Raw genomic sequence first — 14,169 nt, forward strand, 5'->3', positions numbered from 1 at the left:
ACTCATCAAGCGTGAGTATTGCACGCGTGAAGATATTCACAAGCTGGAAGACGAGTTGTATAATCTAAGGATGGTGGGCTCTGAGATCGAAGCGTATACCAAACGGTCGAATGAGTTGGCCGTTCTGTGTCCAACTATGGTGGACCCTCCATACAAGCGCATTGAGTTGTATCTCAAGGGATTGGCGCCAGAAATTCAGAGCCACGTGACTTCGGCTAATCTCGAAAACATCCAGGAAATCCAACGCCTCGCTCATCGCATTACCGACCAGGCAGTGGATCAGAATAAACTGCCTAAGCGTGTCAACGCTACTGCTACAGTCACCCCAGCTGCTACTTCTGCTACACCCAACGACAACAAACGGAAATGGGATGGGGATTCCGATCAGTCTCAAGCACAGCAGCGCAGAACGAATGACTATCAGAACCCGAGTCAGCAACCATCTGGCAGTCAGGAGCAGGGTGGATACAGGGGAGTACACCCACTATGCAACAAGTGTAACAAGCACCACAGTGGAAGGTGTCGCAAGGAACGTTGCCAGAGATGTCTCAAGATTGGGCATCAAGCCAAAGATTGCAGGAGCTCACGACCTGCAAACCAGGACCAGCAACTTCCACCACCAGTTCCTCAGAACCCACAGCAGCAGCAGCAGCCACAGCGTGGAAATCGGGGATGTTTCCAGTGTGGGGCAGAAGGTCATTACAAGCGCGATTGCCCACAGTTGAACCAGAATCTGAACAACAATAATAACCAGGGCAATGGGAACAACAACAACAACAATGGCAACGAGGCAAGGGGTCGAGCTTTCATGCTAGGACAAGGAGACGCTGCTTGAAGTTATAACTCGTTTTGGGATTTTCTTTATTATGTCTCTGTTACTCAAACAAAGTTTGGTTTGAACCTGATTCGTACTGGGTTTTATGGACTATTTTAGTTACTATACTTTGTGTTTGATATGATGGATGGTTTGATATTATTTGAACGCACCTGCTGTATTTGAGAACCTCATGAACAGGGTGTGCAAACCCTACCTAGACAAGTTCGTCATAGTATTCGTGAAGTCCACTTCTTAGGCCATATAGTGAGCAAGGATGGGATCCGTGTCGATCCATCCAAGGTAGACTCGACCAGAAATCAGGCCTACACCACATACTACAGACGGTTTATGCAGGGATTTCTCAGAGATTGCTCAGCCACTTACGCTACTGACACAGAAGGGTGTCACCTATTGCTAGGAGAGCCCCAGGAGACTGCTTTCAGCGCGACAAGGTTATCGCTTTTGCTTCACGTTAACTTAAGATTCATAGACGCAACTACACAACGTACGACTTAGAGCTGGGAGCTGTCGTTTTCGCGCTTAAGATATGGCGACACTACCTGTACGGTACCAGGTGCACGATTTACACCGATCACAGGAGTCTCGAGCATATCCTTAGGCAGAAGGATTTGAACATGCGTCAACGATGATGGGTTGAACTACATAGCGACTACGAATGCGCCATCAAGTACCATCCAGGCAAGGCCAATGTTGTGGCGGACGCCCTCAGTCGGAAGGACACTCTACCTTAGCGCGTGCGAGCGCTACTACTACGATTCAATCTAGCCTTCCAGCACAGATACGAACTGCTCAGATAGAAGCACAGAAGCCCGAAAACGTCAAGGCTGGAGCCTTACGCGGCACACAACAACGATTAGGACAGAAGGCAGACGGCGCCTACTCTGTAACGGGGCATATTTGGGTCTCACTTAACGACGGTCTATGCGAACTTGTGATGGATGAAGCTCACAAGTCTTACCACTCAGTACATCCAGGGTCGGATAGAACGTACTACGACATCAGCACTACTTATTGGTGGCCTAGTATGAAGGCCCACATCGCTACGTACGTTGGAAAATGCTTGACCTGTGTGGGAGTCAAGGTTGAATATCGGAAACCAACGGGCCTACTTCAGCAGCTTAAGATACCTCAGTGGAAATGGGAAGAAATTTCCATGGATTTCGTTACAGGCCTACCTCGATCCCAGCATGGGAACGATACCATATGGGTGATCGTGGATCGACTCACCAAGTCTGCACACTTCCTACCGATTAAGGAAACGGACAAGTTCTCCACTCTCGCAGACATCTATCTTAAAGAAGATTGTTCGAGGCACGGGGTGCCCACGTCCATCATTTCGGATCGCGATGCACGATTCACGTCAGAACTTTGGCAAGCAATGCACAAACCATTCGACTCACGATTAAACATGAGCACAGTAGCATACAAGCCGCTCCATTCGAGGCATTGTACGGGCGTAAATGCCGGTCACCTCTCTGTTGGGCAGAGGTGGGGGATAGTCAGATTACGGGTCCAGAGATTTTATGGACGCCACGGAAAAAGATTGCACAGATACGACAACGCATGGCGGCAGCACGCGACCGTCAGAAAGCCTACGCGGACGAGCGTAGAAAGCCATTGGAATATCAGGTCGGGGACCATTCGGGATCATAGAACGTACAGGCAGGGTAGCCTATAGATTGAACTTACCAGCTGAACTCGGGGCAGTTCACAATGTCTTTCAGGTATCGAACTATCGACGAGCGGTTGCAGTTCGTCGGGAAACCAGTAGAAATCACGGACCGGGATGTGAAGGTCCTCAAACACAAGAGAATCCCTCTTGTTCGAGTTCGTTGGAACTCCAACGTGGCCCAAAGTACACCTGGGAACGCGAAGACAGGATGACAGAAAAGTACCCCCAGTTATTCGAAACAAATGCTACCACTACTGAGGTTGAAGCTACTACTTCGGAATTTCGGGACGAAATTCCAGATCAACGGGGGGAGGATGTGACAACTCGAACCTTAGACCTACTTTGTGCAACGTACGAGAACGTGTTATGATTACGTGCTATGATTTAAATGAATGCTATGTTATTACGTGCTACTTGTGTTGTGTATATAATGTGTATGTATGTTAATGAAACCGGACCCGAACCACACACCAAATCCAATCGCACAAAGCCATTGGGCTTTACACCTTGTACGCACGGCCCAAGGGCAGCCCGAGCGGATGGGCCGGCCCACTTCCCCTCTACGCAAACAAATAATCACCCTTGGGGGTTGTTTCCTCACTTGTTGCAAATCCTAACACACAAGAAACCTAGCTTTTTTCTCTTCCTCTCATTCGCGAATCGAAGACCGGCCGAACTCGAAGACCCTTGTTTCCCGATCGTCACCTCTTTACTTGAAATCGGTTAGTGTTTAATTGTGTTATATTGATTCTGTGATTGATTCGGATAGTATAATAATTGGATCGGACATGGTTATAATTGGCTGAATGTTGTAATCGAATATTGTTGTTAATCGGCTAATGGTATTGGCTGTGTTATGTTTAATGTTAACCGGCCGGACTTACCTGTTAATCGACCGGACTTGTGTGTTTTATGTTAGCTAATAAACTAGGACTAATCCGGCTAGGGTTCATGCAATCGGTGATAATAAGATGTTTGTTAATCACATGCTTAGGCTGGAACGATTAGAGATGTTTGATTTAGTTTTGTTGATCGGCCGAACAGGGTTCCGAATTGATGTGATCGATTTTGTTATTGGTAATCAAATATTGTTCATGCTTTGATCTGATTAGGGTTCATGAGAAAACCGATGGACAACTGACTGTTTGCATGCTAAACTAACAGTTGGAAATTATGTTAATTGATCTGTTTTCCGAAACTGTTTGATCTAATTGCTGATATTACGGGATGTTAGTTGGAAACTGATAATTGATTATGTATGATTGCATGAAACTTGGAAACTTGTTACAAAATTGACAGCACACACGGTTACGACTCGGCACCTCCAGTTGCGAGTCGAGACCCCATCAGCATCAGCCGGAATCACGGTTGCGAGTCATGATTTCGACTCGTAACCAGACCATGCCAAACCGAGACCATGGTTGCGAGTCCCGTTGCGACTCGTAACCGAACCATGACGAGCCGAGACCAGTCATTGCGACTCGCAACCAGCGGTTGCGACTTATAACCCAGTTGCGACTCGAGATCGCCGGTTGCGACTCGAGACCACCTTTGCACTATTGGGCCTACACTGTTGACTGTTATGCTTTTGAACTGCTTATCTGTTTGGGCCGGGGTATGTTGGGACGGTTAATATTGGGCTGATTGTTATTGGACTGCTATGAAATACGTGTACACTGCCATGATCAATACGTGTTGGTAACATACGTGCTTTGCACAAACCTGACTTGATTAAATACTATGATAGGACGTGAGTGACCAATTACTTGCTACCTGTACTTCTTGTGTATCTGCCGAGCAACCCAAGGTGAGTTCACACAGCCAAGGCATGGGGTTCCCAGGGTGGGAATGGGATTGAATAAACTATACGTACATACTTAGTTAACAGAACATAATGATATGAGTCCTCAGGGTGAGGGTGGTGAATGATAAGATACGGCTAGACTAGTATACCAATTGAACTGATCTTCGCATACACGCCAGGGGTTGGCCGCGATATTATGACTGATCTTCGCACACATGCCTTGGAAAGGCCGCGAACTATAGATACTAAAACTTCGCACACATGCCAGGGTGGCCGCGATACAAATATACATAGTCTAGAATACTTGAGAACTTTCCCCAATCTTCGCATACATGCCGAAATGGCCCGCGATACGAACCAATACTATACATGAACAATGAACGAACTAGTACGATGCATGATTAGATAAACGAACGCAATGCTTGCTATACTACTCCATTACTGAACTTACTTTCTGTGAACTCGCTCAACTAGTTTGTTGATTATTTGCTGCATGCCTTGCAGGACCTTAGGTACATTATGGAGCTTGCACAGGGAGGAGCAGGTCGTTGTGGGCAAAGGGTCGTGAATGATATTTCAACACTTATGATAAATCATGCATGCTATTGTTTGGGTTACTTAAAATGCTTCCGCTATACTTAACTATATTACATGTTCAATATGATTGGTGGTTAGGATCCTGGTCATGTCACGCCTCCAAGCGGTGATACTCCGCAGGTGGATTTTGGGGGTGTGACATACTACATACTGATGGATCCTCAAATGTCAAAGGCACAGGGCTTGGTATACTACTAAAATCGCCACAGGGGGACATAATACCCCATTCCATAGCTTGTGAGTTCCAAGCCACTAATAATGAGGCTGAATATGAAGCCTTAATCGCTGGCTTACAAATTGCTAAGCATATGGGGATCAGGTATCTTGAGGTATACGTGGATTCATTGTTAATCACTAATCACTTTAATGGATCCTATGCTGTGAAAGGTGAAAAACTAACCAAATATTTAGAGATAGTCAAAGAATTGGCACTCTCCTTTGTTTCTTTCAATTTGACACAGGTACCAAGGGAGGAAAATATAGAAGTTGATGCATTGGCCAATCTAGGATCATCTTTGAAGATCCCAGAGGATATAAGTATCCCCATCATCCATATCCTGGCTCCTGCTATCGAAAATCAGGTGGCCATGGAAATAGTAGAGGATACTGCAATGATCCCTAGTGAGGAGACTCAATCTTATTCAGGATCATGGATCTCACCAATCATGAGATACTTACAACACGGGGAGATTCCTATGGGAGAAAATCCTAGGGCTTTCAGGATTAAGGTATCTCAATTCACAATCTTGAATAATGTGCTATATAAGCGATCTCTTGCAGGACCATATTTAAGATGTATCGAGGATCCTGAAATTCAAGTAGTGTTAAAAGACTTCCATGAAGGAGATTGTGGAAACCACACTGGGGGCAGGGCATTGTTCTCAAGGATCCTTAGGACAGGATACTACTGGCCAACTATGAAAAGGGATGCTGTGGAGTATGCTAAGAAGTGTGATCCTTGTCAAAGACACAGCAATATCCTTCATCAGCCGGCTGAATTTCTACATCCTATACCATCCTCTTGGCCATTCATGAGATGGGGGATGGATATAGTTGGCAAGCTCCCTAAGGCACCTGGTGGAAAAGTATTTATGCTTGCCATGACTGACTACTTCTCCAAGTGGATAGAAGCTGAAGCTTTTGCCCAAGTCAGAGAAAAGGAAGTCATATCCTTTATTAAGAGAAACATTATAACCAGATTTGGCATTCCTTCTGAAATTGTATGTGATAATGGTTCCCAATTCATTGGGGGCAGGACTACTAACTTTTGTGACAGTTGGGGAATTAAGATGATAACATCAACACCAGTCCATCCACAAGCTAATGGTCAGGCATAATCATCCAACAAGATCATCATCAACAATCTGAAGAAGAAACTTGGATCCAAGAAGGGGAAATGGGCAGAGGAATTGCCTTATGTGCTTTGGGCTGATAGGACAACTCCCAAGAATGCTACTGGTCAAACACCCTTCTCTTTGGTATTTGGGGCAGAAGCAGTGATCCCAACAGAAATGGTGGTTCCAACTGCTAGAACAAGTACTCGTGATCCTGAAGAGAATGCTGCAAATTTGGCTCAGGACTTGGATACTATTGAGGAAATCAGGGATTTGGCTAGGATAAGGATGGCAAGCTACCAACAAAGAATGGCTGGTACTTACAACAAAAATGTCAGAATAAGGGGGATATGGTATTGAGAAAAGCATTCCAAAATACCATCAATCCTGCTGATGGGAAATTAGCACCAAAGTGGGAAGGTCCTTACTTGATTGAAGCTGAAGCAGGAAAGGGGGCATATAGATTGCTAACCATGGAAGGAAATTTGTTACCTAGAGCCTGGAATACTGTTCACTTAAAGAAATATTTCATGTGAACAGGATCCTCCTGGCACATATGATCCTTACATTGAAAGCATCCTCGAAGGATCCCGATGATGCCAATGATCCTTACTCTGGTAATATCCTAATCCTAAACTATTACATTTTCTTATTTTTTACCTAAGGATAAGGACCATGTATCCTTCATCCTCCTCTCATGAGAATTTGAGTTCTGATAGTCCAGGTATCCTCAGCATATTATTGATAGTCTTCAAAAGCATCTCGGATCCTTGGGTTCAACCCCAGTTATCCTTGGGCTTGTCCCCAATTTTCGCCTGTAGCGCACGATGATCCTGGTATAGTTCATGTCTTTGGGACCAGTACCCACTCCAGGGGCTGATAACCTCATCGTACTGGCTATACCCAGGATCCTACGTATAATGGTAGACGTACCATACATCCGTTCCTAAGGTTTCTAACGTTTTCACGTTAGCTAAGGTTTTGGCATTTTCATGTCACTAAGTTTGGATAGTCGCAAGTGAGGGCCATACTCCAGTTTACATACGATCCTTGGGCTTGTCCCCAGTTATCCTTCGGGCTTGTCCCCAGTTATCCTTTGGGCTTGTCCCCAGTGATCCTTTGGGCTTGTCCCCAGTTATCCTTTGGGCATGTCCCCAGTTACTAACTTATCTTTTATATTGGCTTAGTCCCAAGTTATATCCCATTTTTTCAGGTTTTCGAAGTTAAACAATTAAGGATCCTTAATCCTTATTATCCATTAAAGTTTCTACTTATGGTTATCCTGATTAAAGGTTAGGATCCTAACTTGGATCCTCGGGTATGATCCTTAACTATTTTTTAATTTCATTCATTATTCATTTGAATAACCCTTAGACCTTGACAACTGAACCTATGATCCTTAAAATAAGCTACTTTGAAAATTTTCGATTATAGGATATTTGATCCAGGATCATATCCTAAATTTCTTAAACATAATTTGCTCAACTTTTCTTACTCAAACAAACATGTATCAAAACAATTGGAAATAAAAAGGATAATAACACAAGATAAGCGACAAAAGTTTAAGATTTTATTTATTAACAAAAGGATTAACCCTTCAAAGGTTGTCAAAATTACCTACCCCAAGCATCTACCAGCAATACGTGGCCCGTCCGCTGGGGTAGGTAAAGGGTGTCCATGATAATAGGTTCAAAAGTAATGCAGGGATATAAAGGCGGCAGGATCACAATGGCTTCATCCCCCAAACAGAGGATCCCTCCACCATTTGCAATCCTACCTATTGTCTAAAGGATCCTGGATCCTTAATCCTAAAACTATGGTTCAAAGTTACAGACCATAATTGTTTAAAAACATCAACAACCACAAAAAAATTGGGCTCCAGCTATGTCTAGAAGTGTCCTTCATCGCCCAATTCTGCAGCTCAAACCTTCGCTGCACCATCACCACCAGCTCCACTTGCTTCCCCCTGATCCTTGCCAGCATCACCACCTTCAAGCATTGGGATCTCCTCAGCTTCATCATCATCCTCCAACTCTGCCAGCCTTGCCTTCCAGCCCTCCACGTCCCATGTGCTTTTGTCGAAGGCAGGATCCTGAGCCTCCGCAGCCATCTGCAATTGGATCATGTACATGGTTATCGCAGCAGAGACCTTGGCATCCTGGGTGATTTCATGCTTCTCATAATCGAAGTTGATCACCATTTTGGCAGCTTCATCCTTGGTAGCCCGAAGCTCCTTCTCAAGATCAGCAATCTTGAGATCCTTCAGCACACCCATCTGTTGGAGGTCAGCGATTTGGTGGTCTTGATCCTCAATGTGGCCAATATAAGTTTCTATTTCAGCAAGTTTCTGCAAAAAGGGAAAAGGGTAAGCCCAGGACCAAGTGATCCTCAAACAAGCAGGATATACAAGCAGGATATTCAAGCAGGATATTCAAGCAGGATATACGAGCAGGGGCAGTGATCCTTACCTCATTGACGTAATCAAGAAACTGTTGGCGGAGCAGGGGAAATCCTTGGAGACCCTCAGCATCAGAGGTTTTCCTCTTCTTTCCTCCCTTCCCTCTCACAGGTGCCTTGGGGACAGAGGTACTCGGGCTGGCAGGATTCTTCCTCCTTGAAGGTTTGACGTTGGACAGATCTTCAACGCCAAATTTTGAAGCAGACTTAGCAGATTTTCCAGCGCCTACACAACCAAAATAAGATAAGTATTCTAACTAATTTAGAAATCCTACATAGAACTACTTTTTAATAAGGATACTTACTTGACATTGTGGCAGATGCGGAGGATACTTCCTGTGAATCTTGGGTGGCAACTTGAAAACTTCTAATCTCGGGATCAAGCTTCTTGAAGGCTAAAACTCTCTCTTTTGCAGCAGGAGTCAACCTGAGATGAGCAACGGATATGGCTGCACAAAAAACAAAGAAAATATTAGTGACCCTTATCCTAAGGAACAAATCTTATGGTGATCCTTCCAGGATCCTCTATCCTACCATGAGTAGCCCACTCCTTGGGCAGATCCTTCCCATCAGGGATGGTATCCCTCCTAACAAAAAAGAACCGACGCTTCCAGTTTGTGTCGTTCTTGGTGACCTTGAGAACAGGGTGATCCTCTCCAGCTTTCCGCTTAAACAGATACCGATGGGATCCAAACGTTGTGAGATCATACCTCTCAGCCAGCTCCGCCATTCCTAAGTCAATCCCTTCCTGCTCAATGATCCTTTCAAGGGTATATAAAACCCTCCAGATCATTGGCATGGCCTGGATGTAGGAGATGCCGGTGAGGGAAAAGAAGGACTGGGTGAATTGAGGGAAAGGATATGAATATCCTATCAAGAACGGAGTAACAAGAAAGGCTACCCAAGGATCAGAGATAAAATCACTCAAAGCGGTAGAAGTAAAAGACTTGAAGATGGTGTTCGCCGGAAAACAATGACGGATCTTGTCAACCTGAGGATCAGTAAAACAGCATCTCTCGGCGGGAGAATCTTTGATGACCTTGACCCTTCAAGGGACTGTTCTTCTCAGGATCCTTGTGCGGGGAGTTCCGTAGCAACATTTTTGCAGAATAACGAGAAGAGATAGGAAAACAGAGCAAGAGAAGAAAGAAAGATGAAGAGAGATACCTGATTGATCTTCGGACGAGAATATAAAGGGAGTCTCTCTTGAATTTAAATGCAAATTGATCCAATCTCTAACTCCTATTTATAATGATGAGTTGCAGGGCTGTCACTTCTGTGACGTAAGATGTGTAACGGCTAGTCCGTCTTCAACGGCTAGTTATCCGATTAACTTGTTGCGGATAAGATCAAACAAAATATAACCCGTTTATTTACAATATTACTCCTTATATTTTGGGGGCAATTATTAGGGCTGGATTTTTATGACTTATGATCCTTACATATGATCCTAACCAGTGATCCTTATTTCTTTGGCAGATAGTGATCCTCAGAAGAGTTCCAGGATCAGGATCACGGACCATCACAGGGATCCTCATACTAACAGTTGTTTTCATTGGATTTAATGTTATCTTGCAGGAATGTCTGGCAGGATCCGCTCTTAGCAACGTAAACAAGGGACTCGTCTTTACAACTTTGGCATATGCTTAATCAGAGATGAACGTTGTGGACGATATGGAAACTCAGCATACTTTAAGGGCGATAATTTAGGCTAGATTTACTTTTATTCCTAAAGGGGTAACGAGCTAATAGTTAGTCTATTTACCTAAAATAGGGCCACTCACACTTGTATAAATAGCTCTCTTCCACATTCAGAAGACACAACACATTTCTCACACGCTTTGACACACGATACTATAGTGATCCTTGTACTTAGCTCGTTACCATCCGAAGTTGTAACCTTTATTTGATATATTGAAGTTTGGTGATCGGTAGTTTCCATCACCCGAGGTTTTTTATGCCGGAGATCATTCATTGATCAAGGGCTTTTTCCTCGTATAAATCCTTGTGTCATTTGCGTATTTTACATCAAAGTGATCCTTTACTTTATTCAATATACCAAGCATCATTCCCCGTTTACATAAAGTTTGGTTGCATTATCCTTGTGTGATTTTTGACCAAAACAGTTACCCTCAACCCAGTAGTTTGAGTCAGCAAGGATACAATCCTAAAGGGTTGGATTATTGGAAGATAATGAATTAAGTTATTAATGCAAATTATGGTAGGCCCCGCCTTTGGCGGTGACGTTACCCTCGGCAAATAGTCTGAGTCAGCAGGGATACAGTCCTAAATAGCCGGGTTATAGTATTAATAGTAGTTAACTTATGAGGGGGTCAAAGAGTTTGGATCCCCGCCATCCAATACCTATGGGCATTGAAGGAGATTCTACTAAATTTGACCCAGGTCCCTTGCAGGACCTCTAAACACTGAACAAGGGCAAGACCCTTACCAAACCGTTCCCTTAACCCCCGACCAGGTAGCCAACATACCTCCATATAGACCGTGGAGATATGAATGGTGAAAATCTTTTATTTTATATGGACAGTAAAATAATGCCAAGACACCACGGACAAACGATAAGGAAAGATCACCTTCAACATAAGAAACTAGTTATTAAAGTCATTAATACAAAACCAAATAAAAAGTGCAAAAGATTAAAAATAAAAAGTATTATACTAAACACTTGTCTTCACCAAGTGATGTAAGAGACTTAGGCAAACATGGCCTTGATTGTCAAGAACTCTTATTATCAATCTTGGATCCCGAGACGACTCACACACTCTACGATGGACAATGGATGATGGTAGTGGATGATGGTGTTATGGTGGTGGTGGGTGGTGGATGAAGTGTGAGAGAGGTGGTGTGCCAAGGGATGAGTTGGAATGAAACCAAGCACTCCTATTTATAGGCTGAACAGAAGGCTGGGCACGGCCCCGTGTCCGCTGGACACGCCCCCGTGCCCGTCTGACACTCTCTCTCTTCATTAATTGTAATTCGCAATTACAATTAATGCGCCTGCTGTACTTTCGCCACGCCCCCGTGCTCACTGGACACGGCCCCGTGGTGGGCAATAGAAGCTTCTACAGGTTTGTCTTTTCTGCTGCTTCTTGGGCACGGCCCCGTGCTGGCTGAGCACGGGGCGTGTTCAGTCTTCTGTTTTCTCTTCTTTGCTTGGGAGGATGCCGTTGAGGGTTCGGGCAATCTACTTTTGTTCCTTTTCTTGTATTTATGCTAGAATTAGCTGTCTTTTTGCTTCTTTTGTGTATTTGAGCTCATTTCATCCTGAAAATACAAAAGGAAGACAAAAACACTCTTTTTCCAACATTAGTACTTAAAAAGGGTTTGTTTTATGCCTCATTTGATGTAATTTATATGTTGCATTTTAGACACATCAGTGATGCAAGTGGAGCCGGAGGTGGTGATGCAGCGAAGGTTTAGGCTGCGTGATTGGGCGATGATGGAAATTTCTAGACATAGCCGGAGCCCAATTTTTTAGTTTGATGGTTATTTTGTTGAACAATTTGATGGTTTGTACTGAACAATAACTTTAGGTTTAAGGATCTAGGATCCTTCAGACAATAGGCAGGATTGCAAATGGTGGAGGGATCCTCTGTTTGGGGGATGAAGCCATTGTGATCCTGCCGCCTTTATATTCCTGCACTACTTAGAACTTATTATCATGGACACCCTTTACCTACCCCAGCGGACTGGCCACGTATTGCTGGTAGATGCTCGGGGTAGGTAATTTTGACAACCTTTTAAGGGTTAATCTTTTGTTAATAAATAAAACCTTAATCTTTTGTGGCTCATCTTATGTTGTTATCCTTTTTGTCCCTTTAATCATCAATTATCCTGATGTACATTTGTTTAAATAAGTAATTTTGAACAACTCAGATTGTAAATATTTAGGATATGATCCAAGATCAAATATCCTATATTTGAAAAATCCCAAAAAGTAATATATTTTAAGGATCACAAGCTTAGTTGTCAAATTACAAGGGTTATTCAAATAATCAACGAATAGAATTGAAATAGTTAAGGATCATACCTGAGGATCCAGGTTAGGATCCTAACCATAATCAGGATAACTATAAGATAAACCTTAGAGAGAAGTAAGGATCAAGGATCCCTAGTTGTTTAACTTCAAGGACCTGAAATAGAGCATAACTTGGGACTAAGCCAATATAAGATAAGAGTTAGCAACTGGGGACAAGCCCAAGGACAACTGGGGACAAGCCCAAGGATAACTGGGGACAAGCCCAAGGATCGTATGTAAACTGGAGTATGGCCCTAACTGGCGACTATCCAAACTTAGTGACATGACAATGCCAAAACCTTAGCTAACATGAAAACGTTAGAAACCTTAGGAACGGATGTATGGTACGTCTACCATTATACGTAGGATCCTAGGTATAGCCAGTACAATGGAACTATCAGCCCCTAAAGCGAGTACTGGTCCCACTGCCTTGAACTATACCAGGATCATCAAATAAGGGCCTTCCCATTTTGGTGCCAATTTTCCATCAGCAGGATTGGTGGTATTCTGAAATGCTTTCCTTAATACCATATCTCCAACTTGAAACTTCCTGATCCTGACATTTTTGTTGTAAGCACCGGCCATTCTTTGTTGATAACTGGCCATCCTTATCCTAGCCAGATCCCTGATTTCTTCAATAGTATCCAGGTCTTGAGCCAAGTTCTCATCATTTTCCTCAGGATCACGGGTATTTGTTCTAGCAGTTGGAACCACCATTTCTGTTGGGATCACTGATTCTGCCCCAAATACCAAAGAGAATGGAGTCTGGCCTGTAGCATTCTTGGGGGTTGTCCTATCAGCCCAAAGCACATAAGGTAGTTCTTCTGCCCATTTTCCTTTCTTGGATCCAAGCTTCTTCTTCAAATTGTTGATGATGATCTTATTGGATGATTCTGCTTGACCATTAGCTTGTGGGTGGACTGGTGTTGATGTTATCATCTTAATCCCCCAGCTGTCACAAAAGTTAGTAGTTCTGCCCCCAATAAATTGGGAACCATTATCACATATAATTTCAGAAGGAATACCAAATCTAGTTATAATATTTCTTTTAATGAAGGATATAACTTCCTTTTCTCTGACTTGGGCAAAAGCTTCAGCCTCTATCCACTTGGAGAAGTAATCAGTCATAGCTAACATGAACACTTTTCCACCAGGTGCCTTAGGGAGCTTACCGACTATATCCATGCCCCATCTCATAAATGGCCAAGAGGAGGATATAGGATGTAAAAATTCAGCCGGCTGATGAAGGATATTGCTGTGTCTCTGACAAGGATCACACTTTTTAGCATATTCCACAACATCTCTTTTCATAGTTGGCCAGTAGTATCCTGTCCTCAGGATCCTTGAGAACAATGCCCTGCCCCCAGTGTGGTTTCCACAATCACCTTCATGGAAGTCTTTTAAAACTTCTTGGATTTCAGGATCCTCAAT

The sequence above is a fragment of the Helianthus annuus genome, chromosome 16 (assembly GCF_002127325.2).
Source record: "Helianthus annuus cultivar XRQ/B chromosome 16, HanXRQr2.0-SUNRISE, whole genome shotgun sequence".
Classification (NCBI taxonomy): Eukaryota; Viridiplantae; Streptophyta; class Magnoliopsida; order Asterales; family Asteraceae; genus Helianthus; species Helianthus annuus.